We start from the raw sequence: 11734 nt of genomic DNA, 5'->3' as shown, positions 1-11734 counted from the left end.
TAACCCCTCTTTCCAGTTTCCACTACTTAGAATATTCTGAGTTGTTTTTGCCTGAGTTAGTCCAAGTCCTGATGATTTCTCTTTCTTTTTCAAATTCACATTTTAGATAATCATTATGTTTAAGCAATTCATTCTTAAGATAAATAGCATTATCTCTCTCTGTCTGAATAGTGTTCTGGTGGACTAACTCTTCTTCAAGATAGCTATTTCTGTTTTTGTACTTTAGATTTTCAGATTTTAATCTTTCATTCTCTAAAGTCTGATCTCTATAGCTAATATAAATGTTTTTTAGAAATAATCTCAACTCAGTAATATCATCTGTATCAAAAGCAAGAGTTGATAGAGGTACCTCTAGTTTAGCAGCATCAGAACTGCTATCAGCATTTGCCATTAAGGCATAGTTCACCTCTTCTTCAGATTCTGAAGTGTTTGCCCAGTTTTCCTTCTTTGTGATAAGTGCCTGGCCTTTATCACCTTTTCCTTTCTTGCAATCAGGAGATATGTGGCCTCTTTCACCATAATTATAGCATTTGACATTTGAGTTGTCTCCTATATCAGACTTTCCTCCTTTTTCCTTCAGACTTTCTGAACCCTTTCTTATCAGAACTTCCACCTTTCCTGGAAAACTTCTTACCCTTTCTGAATTTCTTGTAGGCTATCTTTGTGATACCTTTCACCACAAGAGCACACAGTTGTATCATTTCTGCATCAACATCCACTTCAGATAAATTTTCAGGTTCTGAATCATCATCATCAGAATCTGATGACTCTGAATCATACTGTATGATGAGAGCCTTTCCTTTTGCCTTCCTAGAGACAATTGGCTTTTCTTCAGCCTTTAAAGCAACTGTCTTAGACTTCCCTCCATGCCTCTTCTTTCTTTGCTCCATCTCAAGTTCATGAGTCTTGAGCATCCCATAGATTTCATCAAGAGACATATCAGCAAGTTCATAGTTGTCTCTTATTGTAGTAGCTTTCAAATCCCACTTTTCAGGATGAGCTAGTAGGAATTTCAGATTTGAATCTTATGTATCATATTCCGTATCCACTAGTGACAGATCATTCAACAGCTTTGTCAATCTGTCATATGTATCAGTTAGTGACTCATCAGATTTTGAGTCAAAGTGCTCATACTCCTGTGTGAATATTGTCTTCCTATTCTTTTTGATGGCATTGGTTCCTTGACATCTCACTTCCAATGCATCCCAGATTTCTTTTGCAGTCTTGCATCCAATCACCCTGTTTGACATGTGTTAGGGCGAAAACACGCGCTAAAATACATGCAAGTATACGCGTTCGCAAGTAGTATAAGATATAAATCAGATTCGTTCTTACAGAGACTGGTTTAGGTTAAGTTCAATTTATGCACCTATGCAACAATGTATGGTTATCGCTCAATGCGAAGACAAATAACAAATTGGGTTTTTATTTAACTAAGAGATTATACTAAATAACATTAACTAAGAGAATTGATGTTAGGTCCCAATTTGTTTGTAGAAGGGGGGGTTGAATGCAAACAATACCGTTTAATCGAATAAAATGCGGAATAAAATTGTGAAACAAAATTCAAGTTAAATAAAACTTTTATTAAACTTGAAAGGTGTTACAACTACAGTATCGGTTACAAGGGATTAATCTCAAATCAATTATTACAAATCTAGAATAAATTCGACATGAACTTTTTCTATTTTTGTAATTAAAAGATCAAATGCTAAATGCGATTTGAGATTAAGTTCTAGGGATTTTAATCCGCTAGATTGATACACAAGAACAAGATAAGTATTTCTAGTTGATTGGATTTAACTTTACAATCTAGAAATTGATCTTGAAGTTGCAGATGAGATGAAATATTTTTCTGCTCCTTTTTCTTTTGTTCTTGAGTTTGTGTTTTGTTTAATTGATAATGAAATAACAGACTTCTGCTCCTTTTTATCAAACAGCCGAATGTAAAAATATACTGGCATGACAATCTTCTTTGGCCAGCAAGACTTTCGGTATGACAAAATTTACAACTAGCAAGATAATTAAAATGAGCTAGCAAGACTTTCGGTATGACTATTGATTGTCATACCGATTGTCATATTAGTTCAAATAAATTGTCTTGCTGAATTAATAACAGATTTTAATCTAAACAGAAATTCTAATAAGACAATTAAATGTATTGGCATGACTTTCGGTATGACTAGCAATTGTCATACCGATTGTCATACTAGTTCAAATGAATTGTCTTGCTGAATTTAAGCAGATTTTAAACCAATTAAAATCTTGTAAATCCTTAATATTAATTCTAAATTAATTAATCAATTTAATTCAATTAATCAATAAATTAATCTTTGCAGATATAATTTATTTTCTTAATTAAATTATATGACTTAATTAATTAATAGAGAATTAATACTAACACTGAGCAGCATCCATTCTTCTGACAATCTTCTGAAAGTCACTGAGACTTATGAATCAATTCCGCCACTTCAATGCTGACACTCGATGTACTGTCTGGTTCATGAGTGACTAACTTCCGTGACGTTTCTTCATGTCTTGACTTTGATATTCTGATTGAATCCTTGTAATAAATGATACCTTGACGAGATCTCTGTCACTTGATTAAATCCACGATCTTGATTTATATCACTGAGGCATGATCAAATTCTTGAACTTCTTCCAGTGAATCTTCAAGTCTGCAGATGAACAATGTTTCTTTATTCTTTGACAGATGTTACATTGTGAGATCTCTCTGATGATTGATCCACTATTTACTTATTACATTCTTATTTGAGTTGAGTTAAATACTCGAATAAACGAGTAGGCTATGACATATGCCTTTCAATCTCCCCCTATTTGCTTGTTAGACAATAACAACAAATACCTAGAGGATAACTCAACTAACAAATAAGAAAAAGATATAAACAGTAATGTAAAGTAAATAGCAGAAAAGTTCTGGATTATATTTAACATTTTCCAGATTCCAAATGAAATTTACAAGTGAATACAAGATAGATGTTCCTCTAGCCTGAACATATAACTACATTAGACTATCTTGATTCATAAAGCTCTAATCATATTACATTGAGTTTTGAGCTAATTGACTTCAGTTGTCTTCTCTTCTGACTTCACCTTCTTCTAAATCTTGAAGCAATTCCTTGTCAAAGACACGATCCTTTTCTGAAGTGAAGCTTGCTGGTCTGACTGGTTGAACTCCAACTGACTTCAGCTTATTCTTGAGTTGATTGTACCTTTTAACATTCTTTTCACAATAAGCTTGAATCAAGTCAGCAGCTTGAGTCTTCAACATGGATGAATATCCAGCAGTTCTCAAATGATGTTCCATCCAGACCAGATGCTTAGCTGAGTAGTCTTTAAGAGATTGTACATCTAGCTGACAGATTTGAAGACAATCAGACTTAAAGAATCTCACCTGATGAGGATTGTTGACCACTTGAGGACTAGCCCTGCTGGCAAACTCTTTAAGCCTTTCTCGAAGAACTTCATTCAATTCTGAGCTTCTTTTGACTTTGTTTAAAAGAACCCAAATCTCTGACAAAGAACGATTCTCAAATAGATGAAGTGACACCTTGAAAGATCCTTCACTCTGACAATATACAAAAATGCTCATCTCATTTAGGGATCTATCAAAAGCAGCTGTGATCCTTGAGACTTCAGTCTTGATAGCATTCATGTACATGTCATTGTTAGGATTTGAGATTTCCAGCTTGTCAAGAAGATGTAAGAACTGCCTATCATTGTTAGTGCTCAGCTGAGTCATATCAAGTACTCTCCTAGCTTCATCCCATTTTTCACCAATCTTTAGTCTGACATCTCTTCTCCTTTCTTGAGCCTTAATGTCATGAAGACGTTGCTTTTGAAGAGTTTCTGTTCTTTGAATGTCTTTTCTCATGTCAATGATCTGAGAGACCTTCTTGAGTTCAACTTCTTTTCTTTTCATTTCTGACTGCTCCTTCTGAAATTCTTTCTCAAACATAGGATCCACTTGAGCTTCTTCTTCCCATTCTCCAAAATCACTTTCCTCTTCAGCTTCAAATAACCCATCTTTATCTTCCTGAACTGGTTCAGTGGGAATGTCAAAAATATCAAAGTCATCCTGTTCTCCACTGTAGTAGACATCATCAGCCTTTCCTTTGTTTCCAGCAGAGGTATCTTTTTCTTTCCCTTTGGCACTACTTCCTTTCTTCTCCCCCTTAGTTGAGGGATCCTCTACTGACTTTCCTTTGGAACCTCCATCACCTCCAGAGCCTGATCCTCCACCAGACGGTCCTTCAAAATAAGTTCTTTGTTCTTCATTAGGGCAATGAGAATTCTTGATCATGAAATATAGGTGCTTCATCCCTTCATTGAGATGTTCCATGCCCGTCTCTATCTTTAGAAATCTTGAGGAGTCCAGTGAATGATTCATCTCAACGAGGTCTTCAAGAGAAGTCATTCTTGTGTGTAGAGAGCAGAAGTTGGATATGTCATCAGCTGATAAAGTTGGAGTGTCCTGAATAGAATTGAGCTTTGGTATTACAGTGGTCTTTAGATCTGAGATGTCATTCCTTATGATTGCAAGCTGATTGTTGACAGAGGTGGAAGAAGAAGACCGTTCAACCACTTGTGCTTTGAATGCTTGAGCTTCAACTTGGCTTTTAGCAAGTTCTTCTTTTAGGGCAGCAATCTGAGCTAACAGGTTTACAGTATCAGTGTATGTGTGTGCTCTCACCTGAATTTCACTCGTGTTTGGTTCACTCACCTCACGTGTATGTGTTTCTCTCAATATAATTGCTCGTGAGGAGTCTTCCTGTTGCTGTTCTTCTGTACCTGCATTAAAAATCACCCTAGCCTCTTCAAGAGAGGTCAGTGGTGGTGCAATGGGAATTCGCGAGTCCCGATCCTCAGTCAATACTATCAAATCTTTTGGAATAGATGTCTGAATTGCTTCAGGGATAGATTGACCGAGTTGCCCTCCACTTTCTCCAGATAAATCTGCGAGTGGAGAATCCCATAAGGGAGCCAGAGGTGTTGGATCTGGGAGGGGAGAAAATGACTCTATTAAAGATGGCGGAGAGTCAGATTTTCCCTCTGAAGCATGTGACTGCTCTTCTGCCGTAACTATGGCAGGCACTGTAACCGACTCTACGTGCACTCCTCGCTGTGTGTCCTAAGTATGATCTGGGGAAGTGTATGGTTCCATTGTGAGTAATGGAATTATGCTTGACTCAGTACAAGATGCCATGACCCTATGGCGAATTTCAATAGATGCATGCTGTTGAGAGAATGCCTCTAGTAACTGTTCATTGGCCATTTCAAAGTCCATGTCCTGTTGGGAGGACAAGGATGGGCTTTCAGATGCCTCAAAATATGTTCTTCTTTTCTTAGGAGGAGGCAGAGCTGAGGGTTCACTCATATTTAACAATGTACTACTTCCTAGTAATCTTCTGGGTAACATTTTAGACAGAGGGGGAGAGGTTGAGATAGAATGTGACTCTGTGTTTGGCTCTATGACCTGGGATTGAAGCTGTGGTTCTACAACTTCATGGTCAGCCCTATCAACCACTGGGGGTCTTTCAACAGAAGTAGGAAGGGAGTAAGAGTGAGGAATTACTACCTGTAATGGAAGAGCATCTGATGTTGGAGGAGCCTGGGTGGCTTGAACCACTGGAGGTTGAGGTTGCTGTTCATGGCCGGGAAGATTGAAAATAGGTAAAGGAATATAAGTGGCCATGAAAACAGATACAAGTACTGGAACTTGCATGAATTTGAAGGTTGTGTCTTGGCGAGTGTAAATCTTTTTGCTAACTGGAGGGGGTTCGGTTACTGCAGAGTTAGCAAAAAGGGCTTTGTGTTCAGGTGTGAGAAGATGATCTGCTATAAGCATGAGAAAACGAGCATAGTAACATGATACCCTACGATTTGTAGAATGATCACGTAAAGCAGAAGTTAGACGTCTCAAGAGAATGGGAAAAAGTAGTTTGCCAAAATTGATCCTTTGATTGAAAACAACCGCCAGACCAATATACTGCAGAGTGGAAGTGATGTTATGAAAATTGGATTTTGTGCAGTTGGCAAACACTTTGGAAAGTGTATCGTAGAAAATATCCCATTCAGACACCAAATTTGATTTAGAAAGTTTGGTTAAATTGATCACCCCCTGATAGTGAATAGCATTGAAAAAATTTGTGATATCATTTTCAGAGGGTAAATTACAGAAATTGTCTAGTGGAAAATTTAACGCACAATTGACGACTATTTCATCAACTACATACTGTGTGTTTACGACGGTGAATGAAAAAGATTTTGAATCATCGGCCACAGTAGAGGTTGTGCAAATCAGTCTAAGTAGATCGACGTTTAAAATCACATTTGATTTAATAGCAGAGCTAACAATCGAATGGTCATTTAAAAATCTAATCCATGGCTTAAATTTTTCAACATCACATTTTTCCGGATTAAAATAACCAACCTGATTATGCGCGACAATTTGGAAATTGAGAGCCATTTAAAATAATAATAAGACACACGCTTTTCAGAATTTTAAGAATAATATTAAGAAAATTCGAATTAATTAAATTAATTTAATAATTTGAATTAAATTAATTATAATCAAAAAATTTAGACAGAAATGTATCTCGTTAAAATTCTTAACTCACAAACGCAGTTTTGACAAACCAAAAGACACAAATCAGAAATTGAAATAAAAATAAAAAGTTCAAAATCAACAAACTCAAATTGAATTTGAAGGGGCAAACTGATATAAAAAAATTTGAAAATTTTGACAGCACTCCTGTATGTATATATATGTAAGTATATATCACAGGAGTGAAGATTCAGTTTGCTGAGTAAAAACTCGAGCAAGGAAAGAAGCAATTCGTTGGTTTTAGTTCGAAGAGAGAGAAGAGAGAAAACTGTTCGACCCAAAAAAAATGAACTGTTGAAATGGTTTTAAAAAAAAACAAACACACGCCTTTATATAACAGCTGGTATGACAATCCGGGATTGTCATACCGATTGTCATACCAGGCAAAAGAAGGAAAAGAAAAAATAGAATAAATACTAAAATTATAACTGGTATGACAATCTGATAGTCATACCGATTGTCATACCAGTAATAATAAAAAGAAAAAAAAAATTATATATATGGTTTATAACTGGCAAGACAATTGATAGTCATACCGATTGTCTTGCCAGTATAAAACTGTACTGAATAATATAATAAACAAAATTTAAACTGAAATGACTTTCAGCAAGACAATTTCAATTGTCTTGCCGATTGTCATATCAGCTTTAAACACAGAAACACACACATATATAAATTTATAAAGACTTATATAACTTAGTAAAAATATCAGAAAATATTTTCAAAATAGTAAAACTGAAATACAGACTTATAATATTTACAGAAACAAAGACAATATATCAGAATTTATTATTTTTATTCTAAAAATAGATTTCTATTGAATTTTAGCAAATAAAATTCATAGTAAAATATTTTTAGAGGAAATAAAATATTCTGAGATATTTTAAATTAATAAGTAGGGAAAATAAAAATAGATAAGATAATATATATTACATAGAAATAAGCAAGAAATATGATAAAATGATAAAATAAATTTGCAAATGAATTTTTTTTTTTCATTTATGAAAAATTCATTTGTAAATTTATTCAAGAACAGATCACAGATATTAACTAAATTAATCACTAAAACTATTCAACATGCCCAATTTACCAACTAATCTGGTAAATGTGGATTCGTCAAGTGGTTTAGTGAAAATATCTGCTATTTGTTCTTCTGTTGGAACAAAAAATAGTTCAACAGTACCATTCATGACGTGCTCTCTAATAAAATGATACCTGATGTCAATGTGCTTTGTCCTCGAGTGCTGCACAGGGTTGTTGGTGATGGCTATTACACTTGTATTGTCACATAAAATAGGAATCTTGTTCAATACAGAGCCATAGTCTCGTAGTTGGTTCCTAATCCACAAGATCTGAGCACAGCAGCTTCCAGCAGCAATATATTCAGCCTCGGCCGTTGAGTTGGAAACTGTTTGCTGTTTCTTGCTGTACCATGAGACTAGCCTGCTACCTAGGAATTGACAACTCCCTTAGGTGCTTTTCCTATCAACAACACTTCCTGCATAATCTGAATCTGTATATCCGACAAGGTTAAAACCAGATTCTTTAGGGTACCAAATACCTAGATTTGGTGTTCCCTTAAGATATCTTAAGATTCGTTTAACAGCAACGAGATGAATATCTCTAGGATCCGCTTGGAACCTTGCACATAAACATGTAGCATACATAATATCTGGTCTACTTGCAGTAAGATAGAGTAACGAGCCAATCATACCTCTGTAGCTTGTGACATCTACCTTAATGGAGTTTTCACATGGTCCAAGCTTGACAGCTGTAGTTGATGGAGTCCTTGCTGATGCAGAATCCTCTAGATTGTACTTTTTGAGGAGTTCCTTGAGATACTTGGATTGAAAAATAAATGTTCCATCTAACCTTTGATTTACTTGTAATCCAAGGAAGAACTTCAGCTCTCCCATCATGCTCATTTCAAACTTGCTGTGCATTAACTTAGCAAATCTCTTACAGAGATTATCATTAGTAGACCCAAATATTATATCATCCACATAGACTTGGACTAATATAGTATCCTTCTTATGTGTTTTAGAAAAGAGAGTTTTGTCTATGACACCTCTAATAAAGCTATTTTCAATAAGAAATTCAGAGAGAGTGTCATACCATTTTCTTGGAGACTGTTTTAGCCCATAGATAGCCTTGAAAAGAAAGAAGACAAAATCCAAATGATCTGGATCTTCAAAACCAGGAGGTTGCTCTACATATACCTCTTCATCCAGCTTTCCATTCAGAAAGGCGCTTTTGACATCCATTTGATAAACTTTAAAGTTTGAAAATGCTGCGAATGCCAGAAATATCCTGATGGCCTCAAGTCTAGCCACTGGAGCATAGGTTTCATCATAATCAATGCCTTCAGCTTGAGAATACCCTTTAGCTACCAGTCTTGCCTTGTTTCTTGTAACCACACCATCTTCATCTAGTTTATTCCTGAATACCCACCTAGTACCAACAGCTTTCTTGTGTACAGGCCTAGGTACCAGTTTCCAGACTTGTTGACTTTCAAACTGATTGAGTTCATCTTGCATAGCAATCACCCAATCTGGATCAGTCAGTGCTTCTTCAATTTTCTTAGGTTCCATCTCAGAAAGAAATCCTGAGAACAGACACTCATTTTGAGTAGCACGTCTAGTTCTGACTCCAACATCTGGATCACCAATAATCAACTCAAAAGGGTGAGCTTTATTCCAGACAGTCTGTCTTGGAAGATTTGATCTTGATGATTCGCCTTGAAATTCATTGTGATGTTGTGTCCTACTAGATGATCCTTCAGCATCTCCCCCTGAGTTGTTGCCATGTTAACTTGAAGATTCTCCGTCAGTAGCAGTGGTATCTCCATTGTTGCCAAAGTTTCCATCACTATTACCTTGAGTATCATCAGGATTAACAGGTTCTTCACCAGCAACAACCTCAGGTTCTTGACCATGTTCTGATTCTGAATCTGACATATCATCAAACTTCAGTTTCTCAGAAGGATCTTCAGTTTGGATACTAGGGAGTTTAGTGTCATCAAATGTAACATTGACACTTTTAGTTACTTTGTGTTGATCAATGATATACACTCTATATGATCTTCTTCCATATCCAACAAAAATACCCTCATATGCCTTTGCCTCGAACTTACCACGACGATCATCTCCATCCTTGAGCACGAAGCATCTGGCACCAAATACATGAAAGTATTTGATAGAAGGTTTCTGTTCATTCAAAATCTCATAAGGAGTTTTCATGAAGTCTTTGTTGATTAGAGTTCGATTCTGAGTATAACATGCAGTATTGACAGCTTCAGCCCAAAAGTACATTGGAAGACCTGATTCACTTAACATCGTTCTTGCAGCTTCAATCAATGTACGATTCTTCCTTTCTACCACTCCATTTTGATGAGGGGTTCTAGGAGCTGAAAATTGTCTGGTAATCCCTTTGTCTGTACAGAATCCATTGAGAAGTGCATTCTTGAATTCTGTCCCATTATCTGACCTTATTGCTCTAACAGGGACGTTAGAATCTAACTCAATCATCTTGATATGATCAATCACAACTTGTGGTGTTTCATCCTTAGAGTGAAGAAATAAAACCCACGTATACTTGGAATAGTCATCAACTATCACAAGACAGTAACACTTCTTTGACATAGAAAGGATATTAACTGGACCAAATAAATCCATGTGCAATAATTGCAGAACACCAGTTATGGAAGATGTGTCAGTGCCTTTGTGACTTGCTTTCTTTGACTTTCCTTTCTGGCAAGCCTCACATAGTCCTTCTGGAGAGAATTCCAGCTGAGGCAGACCTCTTACCAATTCTCTTTTGACAAGAGAATTCATTGTTTTGAAATTGAGATGAGAAAGTCTCTTGTGCCATAGCCAACTCTCATATGACGATGCCTTTGCATAGAAACAATTGACTTCAAGATTGCTTCCAGAGTTCATGTCAGCTATGAACAGATTTCCTTTCCGGATTCCCATTAAGGAGGGTTTTTCACTTTTCTTGTGCAGAATCTGACACTTCAGCTTGTCGAATAAAACATTATAGCCGTTGTCACAGAACTGACTAATGCTAAGCAGATTGTGTTCAAGTCCTTGCACAACATATACATTTTCAATGATAACATTTCCAGCTAGCAAACAGCCATATCCCTCCGTTAAACCTTTGCTGTTATCTCCAAAGGTAACCACTGGGCCAGCTTTCTCAACCACATTTGATAGCAGGGCTCTATCTCCGGTCATATGTCTTGACGATCCGCTGTCAAGAATCCACACTACCGGTTGTACCTGTTTAATGCCCTCTTTTCTTGACGATGAGGTGCTTGCATTACTAGCCATGAGAGCAAGATTCCCAACTTCTTCATCTTCACTGTCAGTATCATCCCAGCTTCTTCCCTTTGCCAGGTACGCCCTTTCAGATTTACTCTTCTGATTAGAATCGTAAGAGTTCTTCCTAGCTTGTTTTGGCTTCCTGCATTCTGTGGCAAAGTGTCCCAACTCATTACAGTTGAAGCATCGAATGGTGCTTCGATCAACCATCCATGTTTTATACCCACCACTGCTGGTGTTAGAGGATGAAGATCCACCTTTCAGGAATCTGTTGTAGTTGGACTTGTACTTGAAGTTGGGATTCCTTTTGAATCTGACATTTGAGAATCTCTTGACAATCAGGGCCATTGACTCATCCTCCAATTGCTCCAGTTCTTCCAAGGAATAATAATCATCTCCTGATTGATTTGTAGTAGGAGAATCAAATTCTGCTACTATCACATTATCTTCAACCTTGGAAGACTATACCATTCTTTCTGACTGTTGAGATTGTTGTTGATATTGTGGTTGTTGTTGTTGTTCATCAGCTACTAGAGCAGTAGACGTGCTGACCACTCTTCCTTTCCCATAAACTTCCTTCTGCTGAATCTGCTCCAACTCATAAGTCTTTAACACACCATAGAGCCTTTCCAAAGAAATCTCACTCAGATCTCTTGCTTCTCTCATGGCAGTGATTCTATGTTCGAGATAAGTTGGTAGTGTTAAAAGGAACTTTTTGTTGACCTCCCTGATGGAATAGTATTTACCATTAATGTTCAGGTTGTTGATCAATGCATTGTACCTC

The sequence above is a fragment of the Apium graveolens genome, chromosome 6, assembly GCF_009905375.1.
Source record: "Apium graveolens cultivar Ventura chromosome 6, ASM990537v1, whole genome shotgun sequence".
Taxonomy (NCBI): domain Eukaryota; kingdom Viridiplantae; phylum Streptophyta; class Magnoliopsida; order Apiales; family Apiaceae; genus Apium; species Apium graveolens.
This window is presented reverse-complemented; position numbering follows the sequence as displayed.